The sequence below is a fragment of the Cetorhinus maximus genome, chromosome 23, assembly GCF_964194155.1.
Source record: "Cetorhinus maximus chromosome 23, sCetMax3.hap1.1, whole genome shotgun sequence".
Lineage (NCBI taxonomy): Eukaryota > Metazoa > Chordata > Chondrichthyes > Lamniformes > Cetorhinidae > Cetorhinus > Cetorhinus maximus.
In genome coordinates, this window is record NC_135901.1 from 690,797 (window position 1) to 710,097 (window position 19,301).

General features: G+C 41.8%; 3 protein-coding genes across 3 annotated transcripts in view; 1 reads left to right on the forward strand and 2 right to left on the reverse strand.

Annotated features, from left to right (window-relative positions):
* LOC144698126 (uncharacterized) overlaps positions 1 to 19,301 on the forward strand; it is a 476,455-nt gene that overhangs the window by 293,618 nt on the left and 163,536 nt on the right. The gene's annotated exons all lie outside the window — the stretch shown is intronic.
* Positions 1 to 19,301, reverse strand: part of LOC144698113 (uncharacterized) — a 436,823-nt gene that overhangs the window by 255,841 nt on the left and 161,681 nt on the right. The gene's annotated exons all lie outside the window — the stretch shown is intronic.
* Positions 1 to 19,301, reverse strand: part of LOC144698110 (uncharacterized) — a 436,767-nt gene that overhangs the window by 185,801 nt on the left and 231,665 nt on the right. The gene's annotated exons all lie outside the window — the stretch shown is intronic.

Genomic DNA, 19,301 nt, shown 5'->3' on the forward strand with positions numbered 1-19,301 from the left:
ACACAGGGTCTAGATTAATGTAAACTGAGACAGGGACTACTGCAGTGATTAATGATACAGGGTCTAAATTAATATAAACTGAGACAGTGTCTAGTGCAGTCATTCCTGATTTTTGGTCTGGACTAGTATAAACTGAGACAGGGCCAAGTACATGAATTACTTCATCATTGACGGCCATATCCCAAGAAGGAATTAAAACGCTTCAAAATACTGCGGATTCAGGAAATCTAAAGCAGGGCAAAAAATAACCACTCAGCAGGTCAGTGGGCATCAATAGAGAGATAAACAGGTCAAACGTTCAGGCTGATGACAGGTGCAAAATCTCCCTTGGTACCAATCTATAGTGCAGGACTGTTCTCCCCACTATCCTAGACCAGTATTCATTCTTCAACTGAAATCACATATTATCTCATCATTTTTCGCAGCTCTATTCGTTGGAATTTGCTGTGCACAAATCACCGGATGAATTTCCAACATTACAGCAGTGACTAAACTTCAACAAATGTACATCAACGAATTTTAAGGGCTTTAGGATGTCCTGGGGTCGTAAGCAGCGTTCTATAAATGCAAATTCTTCCCAAATGTTAACATTTTTAAATGCTTGTTGTGATATGTTGAAAACTCTGAGATTAATACAATTAGGTCGCTCCTCTGGCTGCTGTTTTAAATTGTCCATTTTTAATCGGTTAAATCTTCCAACAAATTGACATTCAGTATAATCCCAGCCTGTTCAAATATTCATCATTGATTGTGACAGTAGAACTTTCAGAATTGAATTATTAATTTAAATGTATTTTTAATTATTTGAAATAAATAACATCTGTTCTAATGGATGTTGAAAATGTTTCTATTAATTTTGTACCAACTGTCAATATTCTTAAAATAAACCCTTGTTTTGAGTTGAAACTAATCAATAAGTGCCTGTGTTTATCTGGTTTTGCTGCAATGAACACTTCATTGAAATCAGTGAGGCGTTTATGTAAATAAACACAGAAATAGAAGTCCCAGATTAGATTCTGGAGACACAAAAACACAGCAAATATTTCCCCATCAACACAGCACAGAAATAGAGTCAAACATGCAAATACATCAACCGATTTCAGTAGCAATTGTTTTTTGGGCATTTTTAAAATCAGTTATATGAGAATTATGTCACGATGATATCCATGTTCAGAATTAAGAAAGATTCCCACTTATCATGAAATATAATGTCATGGCAAATGTGTTTGTAGAGATTTCCTCTATCCTCTCTCTCTCTCTGTCTCTTTTTCCTCTCTAGTTCTTTGTCTTGTCTCTCCACCATGGGTCACTGTCTTTACTCCACAACATGAAGTCAATGTCTAGTCAATGTAATCTCTCAGCCCGATTCATATACTTCAAACTAAATTGATCTAATGAAGTGGATTATAATCTGTAGGGGGAACTTTACTCTAAATCTGTTTTGAGCATTCACTGACCTGAGAGTGCTTGATGGGAAACTGCAGGTGAAACTTTACTCTCTATCTAACCTGTGTTGTAGCCAGTTGCGAAGATTTGATGTGGCAGTGCCGAAGGATCTTTCCCTGTATCTAACCCGTGCTGTTCCTGCCTTTGGAGTGTCTGATGGGACAGTGTAGAGGGAGCTTTACTTTGCACCTAACCTGCACTGTGACTGCCCTGGGAGTGTTTGATACCACTGTGTAGAGGGAGATTTACTCTGTATCAAAACTGTGCTATACCTGACCTGGGAGTAATTGATAGGGCAGTTTAGAGGGAACTTTACTCTGCATCTAAACCACGCTATATTTGACATGGCTGTAGACACTGTAGAGGGGGATTTGCCCCATATCTAAGCCCTGATGTGACGGTGCAGAGGCAGCTTTCCTCTTTACCTGCCCCCAGTGTCGAGCTGCCTGGGAAATGCCTGATGAAGTGTGCAGAGGAAACTTTACACTGCATAGAACCCTACATGCCTCAACTGTGTTTGAGCAGACAATGTAGAGGAAGTTTTACCCTGTATCTGAATGGTGCTGCACCTGTCCTGGAAATATTTGATGGCGACAGTGTCGAGGGAGATTCACTCTGAATCTAACCTGTGCTTTGCCTGCCTTGGGAGTTTTTCATGTGGCAATGTAGAGGGAACTTTACATTATTAACGTAGCCCCATGCTACACCTGTCCTGGGGCTGTTTGATGGAGCCGTGGGCCTTGTCTATGCATTACACTAGACTGTGTCCAACCGTATCTAACCCGTGCTGCTCCTGCCCTGGGAGTGTTTCATGGTGACAGTGTCGAGGGAGTTTCCCACTCTCTAACCCGTGCTGCATCTTCCCTGGGAGTGTTCAATGTGACAATGTAGAGGTAGCTTTAAATTCTGTGCCTAACCCCATGCTGCACCTGTCCTGGGAGTGTTTGATGGGACAGTAGACCCTGTCTCGATATTGCGTTCGACCGTGACCCTGTCACTGTTTATATTACACAGACCAGACCCTGCCTCTGTTTATATTACAGTCGACCCTGCCTCTGTTTGTATTACACAAGGCCCTGTCCCTGTTCTCTATTTATATTATACTCGACATGTCTCTGTTTATATTACACTAGACGGTGTCTCTGTTTGTATTGCACTAGGCCCTGCCCCTGTTTATATGACACTCAACATGTCCCTTTATATTATATTTGACATACCTCTGTTTATATTGCATGAGACGCTGTCTCTGTTTATATTGCACTAGGCCCTGCCCCGGTTTATTTTACACTAGAACCTGTTTCTGTTTATGTTACACTGATCCCTGTCTCAGTTTACATTACATTAGACCATGTCTCTGTTTATATTATACTAGGATCTGCCCCTGTTTGTATTACACTTGATATGTCGCTGTTTAGATTACACTCGGCATGTCTCTATTAATATTATACTCGACGTGTCTGTTTATTTTGCACTTGACGCTGTCTCTGTTTATATTACATTAGATTCGGTCTCTGTATATATTGCACTAGACCCTCTCTCTATTTATATTACACTGGACCCTGTTTCTGTTTATATTACTCTAGACCCTGTCTTTGCTCCTATTAAACAAGGCCCTGTCTCTGTTTATATTATAATTGACCTGTCTCTGTATATATTAATCTAGAACTGTCTCTGTATTTTAGTAGATGCTATCTCAGTTCTGTGCAAGATCATATCTGTATTTAAATTACATTAGACCCTGCCTCGGTTATTACTGCACTGCACAAGTACAATAAGGTTGAAATTGGCTGGGGTGGATATAGTGAAGATAAGGCAGCAAGATGGTGGGAACAATTATCATGGGTGCCTATTTAGATGTTATGACTTGTCCTTCCTGCATCCCAGATTTGTGTTCATGATCCGCAGACCTCTCATATCTTGCAGCTGTTTAAATTAAACCATTTAACTCCTATTTCCAGGGTCTACTGCAATAAATTAAGGTAAAATACAAATGTAATATAAACAGAGGACAATTACATAAATAACTGAGACAGGACCTAATGTTACAGAAACAGAAACATGGACTAGAACAGTGACAATGAGGCAGGCCCAGTATAATATGAACAGAGACATGGTGGAGAGCAGCAATAACTGAGACAGGGTCCTGTGTTACAGAAACATGGACTAGAGCAGTAACAATGAGACAGGCCCAGTGTAGTATGAACAGAGACATGGTGGAGTGCAGCAATATTGACACCAGGTTGAAGTCCCACAGAACCAGATAAGATATGGGTGGAGATACCTCCTGGTGATTACCACCTATTGCCCTCCCTCAGCTAATGAATCTGTACTCTTTCAACTTTAGCACTGCGTGGAAGAAACACTGAGGGTAGCAAGGGCAACGAATGTGCTGCGAATTTGCAAAATCAATTACCATTTGACAAGACCAAGAATGCCGGAGCTGGATGAGTCCTGAATGACCTGTCTGACAGAATGGACCTGCCACAGATGATTAGAGAGCCAACACGAGGGAAACCCTTACCTGATCTCCAGCCCACCACACTATTGATATAGATGTGATTGACCCCTGCACTGTCCTTGCGGAAACCAAGGCCGGTATTCACACTGAGCACATTCTCCATTGTGTTGTGCGGCACTGCCACTTTGCTAAACGGGATACATTCAGAACAGATCTAGCAGCTCAAAACTTAGCATCAATGAGATACTGTTGATCATTAACAGCAGGATAGTTGCATTCAATCACACCCTGTAATCTCATGGACTAAAATATCCCTCACTCAAACCTTAGTGTGCCTATCCACAGATTCCCGAAGTTAGCAGAGCAGGTAGATGAGGCGGTTAAGAAGGCATATGGGTTACTTGCCTTTATTAGCTGAGACATAAAACACAAGAGCAGGGAGGTTATGCTGGAACTGTATAAAACGTTGGTTAGGCCACAACTGGAGCACTGCGTGCAGTTCTGGTCACCACATTTCTAGGAAGTATGTTACTGCACTGGAGACAGTGCAGAGGAGATTTACCTGGATGCTGTCTGGGCTGGAGGGTCTGAGCTATGAGGAAAAATGGATAGGCTGGGGCTGTTTTCCTTGGAGCAACGATGGTTGAGGGGGTGCTGAGGGGCATAGGTAGGGTGGATAGGAAGGCACCTTTTCCATTAGTAGACGGGTCAAAAACTAGAGAGCAGAGATTTTAGATAAGAGGTAGAAGGCGAAGAGGGGAGTTGAGGAGAATCTTTTTCACCCAGAGGTTGGTAGGAATTTGGAACTCACTGCCCGAAAGGGTGGTTGAGTTAGAAACTCTAGTAACATTTAAGAAGGATTTAAATGTTCACTTAAGCTGCCATAGCCTCCAGGGCTATGGGCCAAGCACGGGAAAATGGGATTAGTGTAGTCAGATCTTTGTTTACCAGGGCGGAAACGATGGGCCGAATGGCCTCCACCTGTGCTGTAAACGTCTCTGAGTCTATGAGTCTAACATCCAGCCTAGGAACAATGAGGAATGTAGGCCAGCAGGTCAGAAGCAAGACCAGGCATACCTGAAAATGATGAACCTTAGCTTGAAGCTAGAACACTGTACGTAATGGACAACAGATCAGGTCTGTCCCCTAGCAGCTCAATCAGTCTACTCTCAATCATCAGTAAAGTGACTGAAGGTGTCGCCGACCTGCTCACCAAAGCTCAGACTGGATCCACCAGGATCAGCCAGCATCAAAGCTCATTGTAAACTTGGTCTGAACATGGACAAGAGAGCGAACTTCCAATCATGATGTATGAGTGCTTCATTACTTGATTTCAAAGTAGCTATTAACTGAGTGTGGCATCAGGAAGCCTTGGAAAGTGTCAGGTCAACGGGAATCAGGGGCAAGTCTTTCCACTGGCTGGAGTCACACCTAGCAAATATAAAGATGTTGTGTTGTTGGAGACCAATCACCTCAGCACCAGGACATCATTCCAGGAGTCTCTCAGAGAAGTGTCCTTGGTCCAACCATCTTCAGCAGCTTAATCAATGACCTTCCCTTCATCACCTGGTCAGGAGTGGGGATGTTCACTCATACTTGCACAGTGTTCAGTTCCATTTATAACCTATCAGATAATGAAACCGTCCTTACTTATTGCATCTCAAACTGGACAAGTTTGCACTGATAAGTTGCAAGTGATATAAGCAGCACTCAAATGCCAGGCAATGACCAACTCCAACAATAAAGAAACCAAACATCTCCCCTTGACGTTCAAAAAACATTACCGTCGCTGAAACCCACCATCAACGTTGTGCAGGTGCCATTGAACAGAAACTGAACTGGACCAGCCATATAAATACTGTAGCTACAAGAGTAGGTCAGAGGCTGGGAACCCTGTGGTGAATAACTCAGCGCCGGATTCCCCCAAGCTTTTCCACCATCTGCAAATCTGCAAGTCAGATGCCTGTTGGAAATTGTTTACTTTCCTTGACAAATGTAACTGCAGCAACACTCAAGAACCTCCACACCAACCAGGGGAAATCAACCCCTTGATAGGCTCTTCATCCAGGAGTTAAACATTCACTCCCTTCGTCACTGATACACAGTAGCTGCAGTGTGTGTCATCCACAAGATGCACTACAGCAACTCGCCAAGGCCTCTTCAACAACACCTTCCATACCTGTGACCTCCACCTCCCAGCATAACAAGGGCAACAAGCACATGGGAACACAATGCCCTGCATCTTCCTACGCATACCACTCCATAGCTGGGAAGTTGGCCTTTGGCGCCGGGAAAGAAGGGATATCTGAAATCTAATTCTGCTGTCTGCACTGAAAATGAATATCAAGTGCTGCGTAGCATATACGGCCGATCCGATACCGTCCTTTCAGGCTACTGCCAGATACCGATTTCTAGCCTAACGTCTTTATTTATAATATTATCTCTCCATCTCACAGAAACATGGAGTAATGCAGCCATAATTTAAACAGAGGCATAGATAAAAGCAAAATACTGCAAATGCTGGAAATCTGAAATAAAGACAGAAAATGCTGGACAAACTCAGCATGTTGGACAGCATCTGTGGAGAGAGAAACAGAGTAAATGTTTCGAGTCCATATGACTCTTCTTCAGAAACATAGCCTAGTGCCGTAGTTACAATGACCACTATAATGTAGACATAGTCAAGATTTAATATAACATAAACAGAGACAGGGCCTAGTGTAATATAAACAGAGAAAGAATCCAGTGCAATACAAACTGAGATGGCTTCCAGTGGAACATTAATGAGATAGGGTCTATTTTAATACAAACAGAGGCCTGATCCAGCACAATAGAAATAATGTAGTTCCCAGGAATTAATAATCGAACAAGGATCCTGTATAACATGGGAGGGACAATCGTGCAGTGGGAACGTCACTGGATCAGTAACCCAGAGATCCAGGCCTGTTCCCTGGGGATAGGGGTTTGAATCCCGTTATGGCAGCATGTGGAATCCAAATTCAATTAATAAATCTGGAATTGAAAGCTCATCTCAATAATGGTGACCATGAAACCATATTCGATTATATTAAACATCCAAAACAAAAACAGAAACAGAAACACCTGGAAAAACTCAGCAGGTCTGGCAGCATCGGCGGAGAAGAGCACAGTTGACGTTTCGAGTCCTCATGACCCTTCAACAGAACTAAGTAAAAATAGGAAAGGGGTGAAATATAAGCTGGTTAAGGCGGAGGGGGGGGGAGGGTGGGGGGGGGGGGGGAGTGCGGGGTGGTTTGTTGGGACAAGAAGCTAGTAATAGGTGGAGATAACCAAAAGATGTCACAGACAAAAGGTCAAAGAGGTGTTGAATGTGGTGATATTATCTAAAGGAATGTGCTAATTAAGAGTAGACAGCAGGACAAACAACATCCACCTGGTTCACCGATGTCCTTTAGGGAAGGAAACCTGCCGCCCTTACCCAGTCTGGCCTAATTTTTCTATGTTCGTTCATGAGAATGGGGGCGGCGCTGGCTAGGCCAGCATTTATTGCCCGTCCCTAATTGCCCCCTTGAGAACAGCGTGCCTTGTTTGGCTGGGTTTTTATGACAATGGTTTCATGGTCATCATTAGATTTTTCGATTCAAATTTCACCATCTGCCGTGGTGGGATTCAAACCCAGACCCCCAGCGATTTACTAGCCCAGTGAGAATACCAGCACATCACCACCTCCCATACATATAACTCCAGACCCACAGCTTTGTGGAGCCCCATTCTCCAGTTATTTGTTTATTTGTCCACCACCATTTACGACTGGATGTGACAGGACTGCAGAGGTAAATCCGATCGGTTTGAATTGGGAACTTCCAGGCTGTGTGATATAAATATTGGTGTTGACTGATGCAGTATTAATTGAAACAGGGTACATTGAAATATAAAGAGAGACAGTGTTTGGCCTAACATAAAAATAGATGGAGTCCAATTTAAAAAGACAGAGACAGGGTCCAGTGCAGTATTAATTGAGACAATGCCTGCTTCATAGAATGTGGTCATCAAGATTTCACATCCATCTGCTGGCCAAACTTTGCAATTGCAGCTACAGTGAAAATGTCGCTGTCAGGTTCGATCTTTGATATTGTTGCATCAAAAATCCACTTCCCCAGATGTAGTCGTCCACATCGCCTTCTGCGGGACGTGTCAAAATTTAACAAAATTCAACTAATTTCAGAAGAACCTGGTTGATTAGCGCACATTAAAGTCAGCACCAGAGTAAAGCGGCCCAATTCCTGGTGATATAACTTTGTTCATCTTGATTAAAGGGAGGGATGTTGACCAGGGAGCTGTATAGAGACGGCGGGAGCTTTAAGGTCCACCTCAACAAACATAGTGTTGGGAAGAGTTTATTGGTTCATGATACCACCTCTTAGATAGTTAGGGTCATTTTCTTCAATAGTTAAGGCCTAAGGAGCCTCCCAGGAAGTCAAGGTGGCATCTTAAGTTGAAGCACAAGATGCCATTTTGGTCTGTGTGTGTGTGAGGGAGATTGGGAGGGAGAGAAAGAGCGAGAAGCATATCGCATTGTTTGCAAGTGAATTTCACGATGATCCTGGACAACCTTCCATCTATGAAAGGTCACAGACACACAATGGAAACAAACCCATTTCAGATGTGCTGATTGCTAAGGAGGCCAATTGTTGTGAGGCAGGCTCTGCCACAAGTGCTGCACATGAAGCTACAAAGTGTCGTTGTGGCTTGGTTGTTTTTCCCGGTGTTGGCCTCGATTTCCAAGCCGCTTTAGCCGCTGGTCATCGTGGTGATTCACGCCAACCCACAGGAGGTGTCGCCATTTTCCTCAGTTGTCAGTTAGTTACACTCAATTGTGATAATCGATATTTAGAGCCTTCACTTCAAGCATCCTTGAAGCGGAGTTTTGGGTGTCCCACTGGTTGCCTGCCTCCAGCTCCCTCACCAAACAGAAAGTCCTTGTGTATGTGACCATCTTCCATCCTGCGAACGTTCCCAAGCCACCAAAACCGCTTCTGTTTGATGAGTTCTTTAGCCTTGGGAGCTCTGCCTTTGAGAGTATCACTGCATTCGTGACTTTATCCTGCCAGTACATACCCATAATGCGCAGCAGGTATTGAAGATGGAAATTGTGGAGCTTCTTTACTTGATAACTGTAAGTCGCCCATGTTTCACAGCCATTCAACAAGGTGCTGAGAACACAGGCCTTATAAATCATCAGCTTGGTCCTAAGGGTCAGTTTGATGTTATTCCAGGGGCATTTCATGAATCAGGCAAAGGTGGAAGCTGCTTTCCCCATGCGGGTATCAAGTTGTTCATCAAGGAACAGGCTGCCTGTCACCTTGGAACCCAGGGAGCGGAATTTACTTCCATCTGTTTGTTATTTAGTGTGATCAATGACGGAAATGCAACACCTTTTCCCATGACCACTGTTTTCTCCATGCTTATAGTCAGGGAGAACAAGTTACAGGCATGGGAGAGTCAGTTCATCAGCCTTTGTGGATGAGTTTCCGGTTTGATGACAGAGTTATCAGCGTGGAGCAATTCTTTGATCAGGATTCAATTTGTTTATGTCTCCGCTTTCTGTCTTATAGATTGTGGATCTTGCGGTCTGATCGAGTGTGTAAGTCGACTCCTTCCATATCGACAGGGAAGACAAAGATCAGCTGCATGGAGAAGGTGCCCAACAGAGTGGGGGTTGGACACAGGCCTGTTTCACTCCATTCTTCACTCCGAATCTGTTGGAAGTGGAATCATCAATCTGTACAGCGCAGGGTATGTTGTCATGGAAGGAGTGGATGAGACTGGGGAGCTTTGGTGAACAGCCAATTCTCCCAAAAATCTTCTAGAGTCGTGCCCTGTTGACGGTGTTGAGCGTATGGAACAAATCATGTCCAGAGTATATCTTCTGACACAAACATCACACTGTGCTTCAGCCTGCAACCAGATGAAATCTTTAAAGCATGACCCGAGCAACGGCCTTCTCCGTGACTCTATGAGTGAGATATCCCTGTAGTTGTTGCAGTCTCACCTGTCGGCTTTGTTTTCAGATAGTGTGGTGATTTTTGCATCATTCACCTCCTGTGGAACGGATCTTATCTTTCAGCAGAGAAGAAGAAGGTCGTAAAGGCGAAGAAAGATAAATAATTATGAACACCAACCATTATCAATTCACGAAGGTAAATAATTATATTCAAGAATTATCATCAAAACACAAAGATAAATAATTATATTCACCAATTATCATCAATCCACAAAGATAAATAATTATATTCACCAATTACCATCAATTCACAAGACAAATAATTATAATCAGCAAATATCATCCATTCACAAAGATTAATAATTGTTTGAATCAAGCATTTTCAGCATTTGATTCCATACAAAATGAAATTGCGATTCATTTAATATCATTAACATTGATTGAGACCACACTGACCATTCTGTCAGCAAGGAATCACATCTGTCCCAGAATTCAGTGGGAAATGGAATTAAATCAGACCGAGGATAATGAGCAGCTACCCAGCAGCCTCTGCGCTTTATTGACAAGTAATCACCTCATCATCACACAGAAACTCCTGATATGTAACTGGAGTGTGTGAGGATTTGTAAAGCGATGGTATAAATAAAACTACCTGGACCTGACTGTAAGTTAATGCGGCTCTCCAGTGAGTAATGTCTGTTACCTTCACTAATTTGGGTGAGGATGTGTTGAATGTTTTGTTGTACATGCAAGGACCACATATTTCAAATATTACAATCCTCCATCCGAAACAGAATTATGTACCCGCTTTCTGTCTGAAAGATGATGATTCACCATCAGCAGGGAAGAATCATCAGTACCGCAGGGACATCACCAGCCTTCGCTTGTGACGTTCAGCTCGTTAGACTGGGGATGGAAAACATCCAGAAAATCTGGAGGGACTGAAGGTATTAGACTGACACAAATGAAATACTGAACCTGCTTCAAGACATAAAGTAGTCATGCACCAAGATGGGAAGGTGGAACAGCGTTTTTCAGGCCCGCCGATCGATATATCGGTCAACCCATTCATTGATTCCTTAATCAAGATAGCCAGACATCCAATTACCATTCATTCCTGCATCACTGCAGTCATCCCTCCATTATTTGGCAGATGGTTGTGTTGTATTAATGTCACTGGATAAGTAACAAAGACACGAATTCAAATCCCACCATGGCAGCTAGTGGAATGTAAATTCAATAATAAATCTGGGATTGAAAGCTGGTCCTGAGGAGGAAACCGTGAAACTACCATCGATTGTGCAAAAAAAAATCATCTGATTCACTAATGCCCTTCAGGAAAGGAAATCTGCCACTGTACCTAGTCTGGCCGACATGTGACTCCAGATCCGCAGCAACATGATGGACTCTAACTGCCCTCTGAAATGGCCGAGCAAGGCACTCAGCTCAAAGGCAATTAGGGACAGGCAAAAAATGCTGGCCTTGCCAATGACTCCCACATCCCGTGAAGGAGTAAAGAGGCAAAAAAATCACACAAATGTATATGTTTGACTGTTATAAAATGTATCCTCTCTCTGAGTCCTCTCTAATAGTCTGTCTGTAATTCTTCCCATCCATCCAACCATCAGAATTTTATGATGTGTTGGAGAGATCCTCCAATGAGCTATTGTTGCTAACAGGGTGTCAGAGAAGCTGGATAACTTTTCTTCTCTGAGAGATGGGAACAGTTCACATAGGTTCACAACTTAAAAAAGAAAACTGACTCCAGTGTTGTTGCTGGGTAGATTTGTTATAAATAGGCCTTGTTGACAATGTTAAGAGTTTGAAGTTGGCTTGCCAGTACTGAGGAAACAGATCTTTGATTAGCTGCACAAACTCCCTGATGCTTCCTGTAAACAGCATCGGACATTCGAGCCTCCCTGACTGCAGCCGGCTGGCTTGCTGCCAAATACTGTGTGGGGCAGATTAGCCTGGATATGAATGAACAAAATGGTTTTAGCCATTCAAACAATAAATGTTTCTGTCGCACACGAAAGACACATTTTTGAATGGTATTTCATCTAAGGAAATATTTGAATGAATGCCGTGTTCACTGTGAGATTAAACTCGATCAGAAAATATTAAATTCACCACATGTTACTTAATTTATATTATTTCTAAGTAAAGGGCATTCCAGTTATTAAAGCCGATTTGTTAAGAACTTCATGGAGTGCGAGAGAGCGATGTTGATGGTCCCAATCCCCCAGTCTAATAAGCTGAGTTGAATGGCAAAAAATTAAAAGAAATTAAATTAAAAGAAAATCGTAGAATTGTCTTGAACCTGCAGGAATTCCTTGAATATTCTCCCAGTTGTGCACCTCATTTAGCCTGAGGGGTCTCTTACACCTCATTAGCATCGTGTACTGTACAGTTTAATTTGTGCTGATTTCGATTATTTAACAGTCCCTCTCATAGCTGCCAATGAGTGGAGAAATGACCAGTTCATGACCCGCTGGAAGATAAAACATTTATTCTTGTGATATTGTGTAATATGCCGCAAAGCTCTGATATCCTGTGTTCCCAATACCAGTGAATGGTAGACAGCGGGAGGCCAATAAAATTAGCTGCAATGATTTGGATGCTGAAGGATAACTTTTCTGATCTCTGTGTCTGTTCTGATTCATTAACTTCTTTGTCAACAGGTGATGTAAATTTTACGTTTCTCTGTAAACTTACTGTTGAATTATCAGGCAGGCGGGCTTCTTTGATCGCTAATTTTCACAGGGCTGTCTTCGGGTCAGGGGCAGATCGAGAAATGCAAGGAGAGGCATTGTATAATGTGAGGAGATTCTTCTTATCTTCGGTCCCAAATTATACAGCGATAGCCACCCTGGCTGTAAATAGAATCACTTTGTTCATCCCCTGCATTTAGTTACATAAATCAATAATAATTCCTATGACTGATGATGCTTAATTATTGTAATGAGACCCGGGGTTGCTGCAAAACAGACTGACCTTTATTCCCTGATAATGTAATTTATTTTTTTAGGTTCAACCCCTTGGGAAGTAATGTAGAAATAGATGGATTTAATTTACAATGGAATTATATTTTTATTAACAGATGCTCAACTGTAATTTCACCATTAGAACCACTGGAGTCAGTACAATGAATCCATTCAGCCAAATATCCCGATACAGATAAAATGTCCACTTTTAACAATAACCTATTGTAAATATCTGAGTCCATTCTGTTGGGGGTGTGGAAGGTGGGGCGTGGATCCAGTCGCCGCCTCCACCAGGGAATCAACAGGCGGCGCCTGGAAACCCGCCCCCTTCTGCCGGGTATTTAAATGCCGCTCACTGGGACTGGAATCCAACAGTCCGGGAGCTGGTTTGTTCACTGAGTTCTGGACAGAACCATTTTCCCCAAGTGACCAGAAGAATGAGGTCGGCGATTTCTCTCAGTTTGTTGCTGACTTTCTTATCCCGTGAGTAGTTTTTATTGTCCAAGTCTCTCACTGTTACCGTCTCAGTGTTAATCTCTCTCTGGAATGTTACAGAGTCAGGAATCATTTCACCAGGATTAATCCTCGGGGTTTTTGATATATTTTTACAGGTGTCCAGTCGGATGTTGTGTTGACTCAGCCAGAGGCAGAGACCGGGCGTCCCGGAGGCTCCCTGAAACTGACCTGTAAAACCAGCGGCTTCGACCTTGGTAGTACCTGGATGTACTGGGTCCGACAGGTTCCCGGACAGGGGCTGGAATGGCTCCTTGAGTACAAAAGTTCATCAAGCAACAACTACGCCCCAGGAATTAAGAATCGATTTACTGCGTCCAAAGACACTTCAAGGAACATCTTCTCCTTGGACATGACGAGCCTGAAGACTGAAGACACCGCCACCTATTACTGCGCAAGATACAGTGGGTCACAGTGCTGTGCACAGCGACATCCTCATACAAAAACCTCAGAGAAGGAGTTTGTTCAAATTAGTGATCACTATCACAGCAGGAACGTCAAAGAAAATGATATTTAAATAAAACAATGGATAGAGATAATATTGGTTTGTAAAAAGAAATTGAAGTCTTCCACTTTGCTAGTGTTGACGGACACGCTAAATCTGCACAGAGGCTTTTAAAGAACTCCAACCACATTTATAAATATAATGACCAGCACAGGCTGAAATATCTCACTGATTCGCTCTTAAACGAGTCGGAATCAGGTCTTTGGAAAGCGCAGTGAGATTAAATCTCTGTATTTTACAGTGAACAGTCTGTTGCAGTATTTGACATGATGTGTCTCACTGACCATGGTGACGGTGACTGCAGGTAAGAACCATGCACTTATTTAGTAACTGTTTTATTTGAGTCTTTGCTTTATATTTTTCTCTATTTTAATAATTCATTCGTTCAATGAAACTTGGGTTTGGTGGATTCTGTATGGAGATATTTTACAATGTTTCATGTGATTCTGCTGAAATTGAGTTATATAATTGCGCTGTGCCTCAACAAAAAAGTGCTGCTGAGGGATTCAGTCCCTGGTTGTTGTGATTTGGTGTTCATCTGCTGAGGATACTCTGTGGCCGGGCAACTTGAAATATCTAACGTTTGTTGAAACAGTTTGACGTTTCTGCAATGTTTAATCTCGGTAACATCTAATGGCTGCGTGTTTTACCATCTGCTGCACAAGGGTTTAAGTATCTTTGAAATCAAACCCAATATTAACAAATTATGCTTAAGTTTCAATATTAATTTATTGAACATGCTCCGCCTACCCACAATGCATGTTGATATTATTCCACATTTCTGTTTAGCTTAATTATTCATTTAGTGACGAGCGGGTTATTTGGATTCGATATTGAGATTTTCTTGCAATATTACATTTGACTCTGTTGGAAGTGTTTGTAGGATTGCGCTGCTTCTCCATGAACCGGGTTTCAGCCCCGCAGATTGGTGTGTTTCTCCTGAGGAGAGTGTGTGTCTGAGTGACTTTGAATAAGTAGAATTTCTGGAATGTTTTGGCGGTTTTGCATTGTTTCTGCATTGTTTAAACTCGGTGACATTGAGCAGTTACACGTTTTGTGATCGAATGGAACAGTCTACGCGTTTGTATCTGCTTGAAGCGCGATTGTAGGCAGAAAACAGTCAGGGTTCAGAAATGGGGGGAAAGCATTTAAAGATGTGTTAGAACATTTTGTTTTTATTTTAAGTGATATTAGCAGATTAAACTAAACCATGGATTATGACGCTCATTCAGAACATAATTTCTTACTGCAATCAGTAACTATATAATTAACAAAAACAGAATTACCTGGAAAAACTCAGCAGGTCTGGCTGCATGGGCGGAGAAGAAATCAGTTAACGTTTCGAGCCTTCATGGCCCTTCGGCAGAACTGAAGCATAGTTAGGAGAAGGGAGAAATATAAACTGGTTTAAGGTATATAATTACCAAGTTTTCAAACTGTAGAGTAAAATTTATATAATTCAAACAATTATAATGTGGTAATATTTCTCCAAATTGACTGAACAGCTTTTATATTAACATAATTGATCATTAATCACCTTTTACAATTCTGCTGTGCACTGCGCACAATTGACATGATCGGAAAAGTGTTTAGGCTGGAAACATTTTGTGATTATGCATGAAAACATTTCAATAAGAATATAGTGATTCTACAGGATTGTTCAGTTTCACAAGAGATTTTGAATTATTTATTTTATCCCTGATAACATTTGCATTTACTTACAGAGGAGTTTGATATTGCAGTTTGGCAATATGTCTATCCGGTTATTACATTCTTTCTGTGCAGCCGTAACCATATTATTCCTTCAATGTCATTGGGATTTGGACACCGAGATAATTCTTATTAAATGCTTAATTCTTATTAAATATTAAATTGAAGAACAAAATCTCGAATCAATTTGCTGATTATATTTCAGTATCGCAGATGATCTGAATGAATTGTTCTCATCAAGTTTTATATTGATCAATTTGGATCTTCTTTCAATGAACAATATATTTAACAATTAAAGAATAGGGATTGTTATCTAGGAAGCACTTTTATTGATAAGTAACTGCTGGGAACATTTTTGTACATTTAGCTTGGAGTTAAGACAATTTGCTTTAGCAAACAGATGATGTTACACCTCATCGACAGTTAATGCGATGTGACCCCGGCCAGATTTGAAGTATTTAAAATATTCCACTCATAAATTCGTCGTGTGAATTGCTCGATGAGAATAGATGGAATTTATGATTTTTCAATGCGTTCAGAAACACGTACAGTTTATAATTTTGTACATTAAAACAGAGCAGTAGAAATAAAAGTAAAATAGTAAATAGTGATTAGATTTAAGCAAAATTGATATACTTGCCTGAATGTTACCACCTAGTAATTTTAAGTTTATTGTTTAACATTATTTCAGTGTCGGGTTGATTTAAATAAACCCCAATTATTTCATAAAGTACCAGGGAGAAACAAGTTTTCAATTATTGAAAACCATTTTTTAATATTATAGAGTAGAAATCAGCTAACAAGAAAATGAATTGACAATAACAAGATAATTCACTTACAATATAATATCAGTGATAATTGATTCAACATAAATGAACTCCAACAATTGAGTAGTTTACTGGTCATTATAGTGAATTCAAAATCTCAAAGGGTGGAGAGAATTTTTAATTGTATCCAAATGAATTTAGAAAAGAATACTTTTCTTACTCAGCTGTGCTCAGCTCGATAAGGTGTTTCGCCTCGATGATTTTATTGGTTCTATTTATATCTACAATCAAATCAAATCAATGGGTAATCGATTTTCAATGTGAATGTTTCCTGATTTGTTTAATTCTTGCCCTGTCATTGAGTCTCTGTTATGGACAATAAATTATCCTGAATCTGTCATATTTAGTGCGCTCATTTTCAGGGTAAATTAAATCTCACACTGTTTGGAGTTTTGAGACAGACAGAGAGAATTAGATAGACTTCAAAGGGAGTTTTGAAATGGAAATCAGATTAATTTCAAAGAAGTTATAGAATAATTGTAGTAAATTGACCATTGATCAATTAGAATCAAATAGCTTGAATGAAATGGACAGATTGAACAGATCTATCTGCTGGGAACTCGATTGTTGCACCATTTGTGTCTGTTCTGTTTCTGTGCGCGTGCTCACTGTGCTGGGACCAGGAATCTTCCTGACTGGTTGTAAACCTTCTGGTTCCCCCTCCTGTATTTCAGGAAGTGTAATTTGATTTATTTCTTCAAAAAACTTGTATTTGTGAGAAATGTGAAAGTTTGACTTTTTGACCAGGCGCCTCAGAAATGAGATACCCAACCCATTGTGACAGTCAGAAAGGACAATTCAGAAACGACAGACAGACTGTCGAAGGAGATTTGATCGATTTTAAATCAGTGATGTCCCTTTCTTGGGAGTGTTCGGTTAGGCAATGCAGAGAGAGCTTTATTCTATTTTAATCCGTGCTGTAGCAGTCCTTGACCTATTTGGGTGGACAGTGTGGACGAAGAAATTAGCCTGTATCTTATTTTTAATCCTGTCATAGGATGTTGGGGTCACTGGCTAGGCCAGCATTTGTTGCCCATCCCTAATTACCCCTTGAAGTGTTGAAATGCCGCCTCCTTGAACAGCTGCAGGTACACTCACAGTGCTGTTGGGTCGGGAGTTCCAGGATGTTGACCCATTTACAGTGAAGGAACAGCGATATAGTTCCAAGTCAGGATGTTCGGTGTCTTGGAGGGGAACATACAGGTGGTGGTGTTTCCAAGCATACGCTGCCCTTGTCCTTCTAGTTAAAAGAGGTCGTGGGTTTTGATGGTGCTGTCGAAGGAATCTTGGTGAGTTTCTGCTGTGCAGCTTGTATATGGTACACACTGCTGTCACTGTGCATCGGTGGAGGAGGGAGTGAATGTTTAAGGCAGTGGATGGGGTACCAATTGTGTGGGCTACTTTGTCCTGGATAGTATCGAGTTTCTTGGGGTTTTTTGAAGTTTCACACATTGAGGCAAGTGGAAACTATTCAATCCTAGTCCTGACTTGTGCCTTGTAGATGGCGAGTTGTCTTTGGGTGATAGGACAGTGATTCGCCACAGAATTCCCAGCCTCTGACCGGCTCTTGCAGCCACAGCATTTATATCAAAACCGGATTGAACTCTCTCCTGGGCATATTTGATGGGACAATGTAGAGGGAGTTTTATTTGATATCCATCCGGTGCTGTACCTGACCCGGAGTGTTTGACAGATCAGTGGAGAGTTGGCTTCCTGTTGAATCCCACCCTTGCAGCTGATGACAGGAGTGTACTGGGGGAGGAGTGGGGGAATTAATCCATATCTTAACTTGTCCTGTTACTGACCTGAGAGTCTTTTCCCCGCAGAGATCAAACAAATTGAATCAGCATCGAACTAACTGGCTGTGAGTTCTCGAGCCAGATCTGTGAGAATAAATTGTTCCATTGCTCGGTTGAAATGACGCACATTAATTGTTTTAACAATATTTCTGGAGAGAACATATATAAATTTTAATGAATTAATTATGTTTAAGTATTTTGAATATCAGAAAATCATTGAATGTGAGTGACCTGAACTTGAGCACAATTTCAGAACAAACAGAATCAGGGAGTGACAGTGAGGCTCCAGAGAGCAGCGCCTGTTCTGATCTGATCAGAGGCTGCGAGTTATTTAAATGATTGAAATGGACAATGACCAGGCTCCCGCTCCCAACAACCAGCCGCGGGGGATTTGGGGAAAAGGAGCCGCCATCAAAAACGGAGTCATTGGATTGCCGCCTGCAGGGGGAGGAATGAATTACAGAAATTGAGCATGAGGAGGACATTGGGCCCTTCGATCCTGCCCTTCATTCAGTAAGATCATGGCTGATCTACCTCGACACTCAGTCTCTTTACCACACACCATCACTCGCTCACTCTCTCTGTCACACACGCTCTCTCTCACACACGTGCACTCTCTCACACGCACTCTCTCTGACAGACACACAGTCTCTTTCTCTCTCTGTCACACACAGACACACACACACATACTCTCACATTCTCTCTCTCACACTTTAACACGCACGCACTCTGTCTCACACATTTCCTCTCTCTTTCACACACCCTCTCACACATACTCTCTCAACTACACACACTCTAACACATACTCTCTCAACTACATACACTCACACATGTGCACACTCTCTCCAACACACACATGCACTCTTTCTCACACATGCACTCTCACACACTCATTCTCTCTCTCTCTCACAAACACACACACACACACTCCCTCTCTTTTACGCACACCTATTCTCTCTCACATACATGCACCCTCTCTCTCACACACATACAAACTCTCACACATGCGCACACTCTCCATTCTCTCTCACACACACACGTTCTCTCTCTCACACACTCACTCTCACACACTTTTA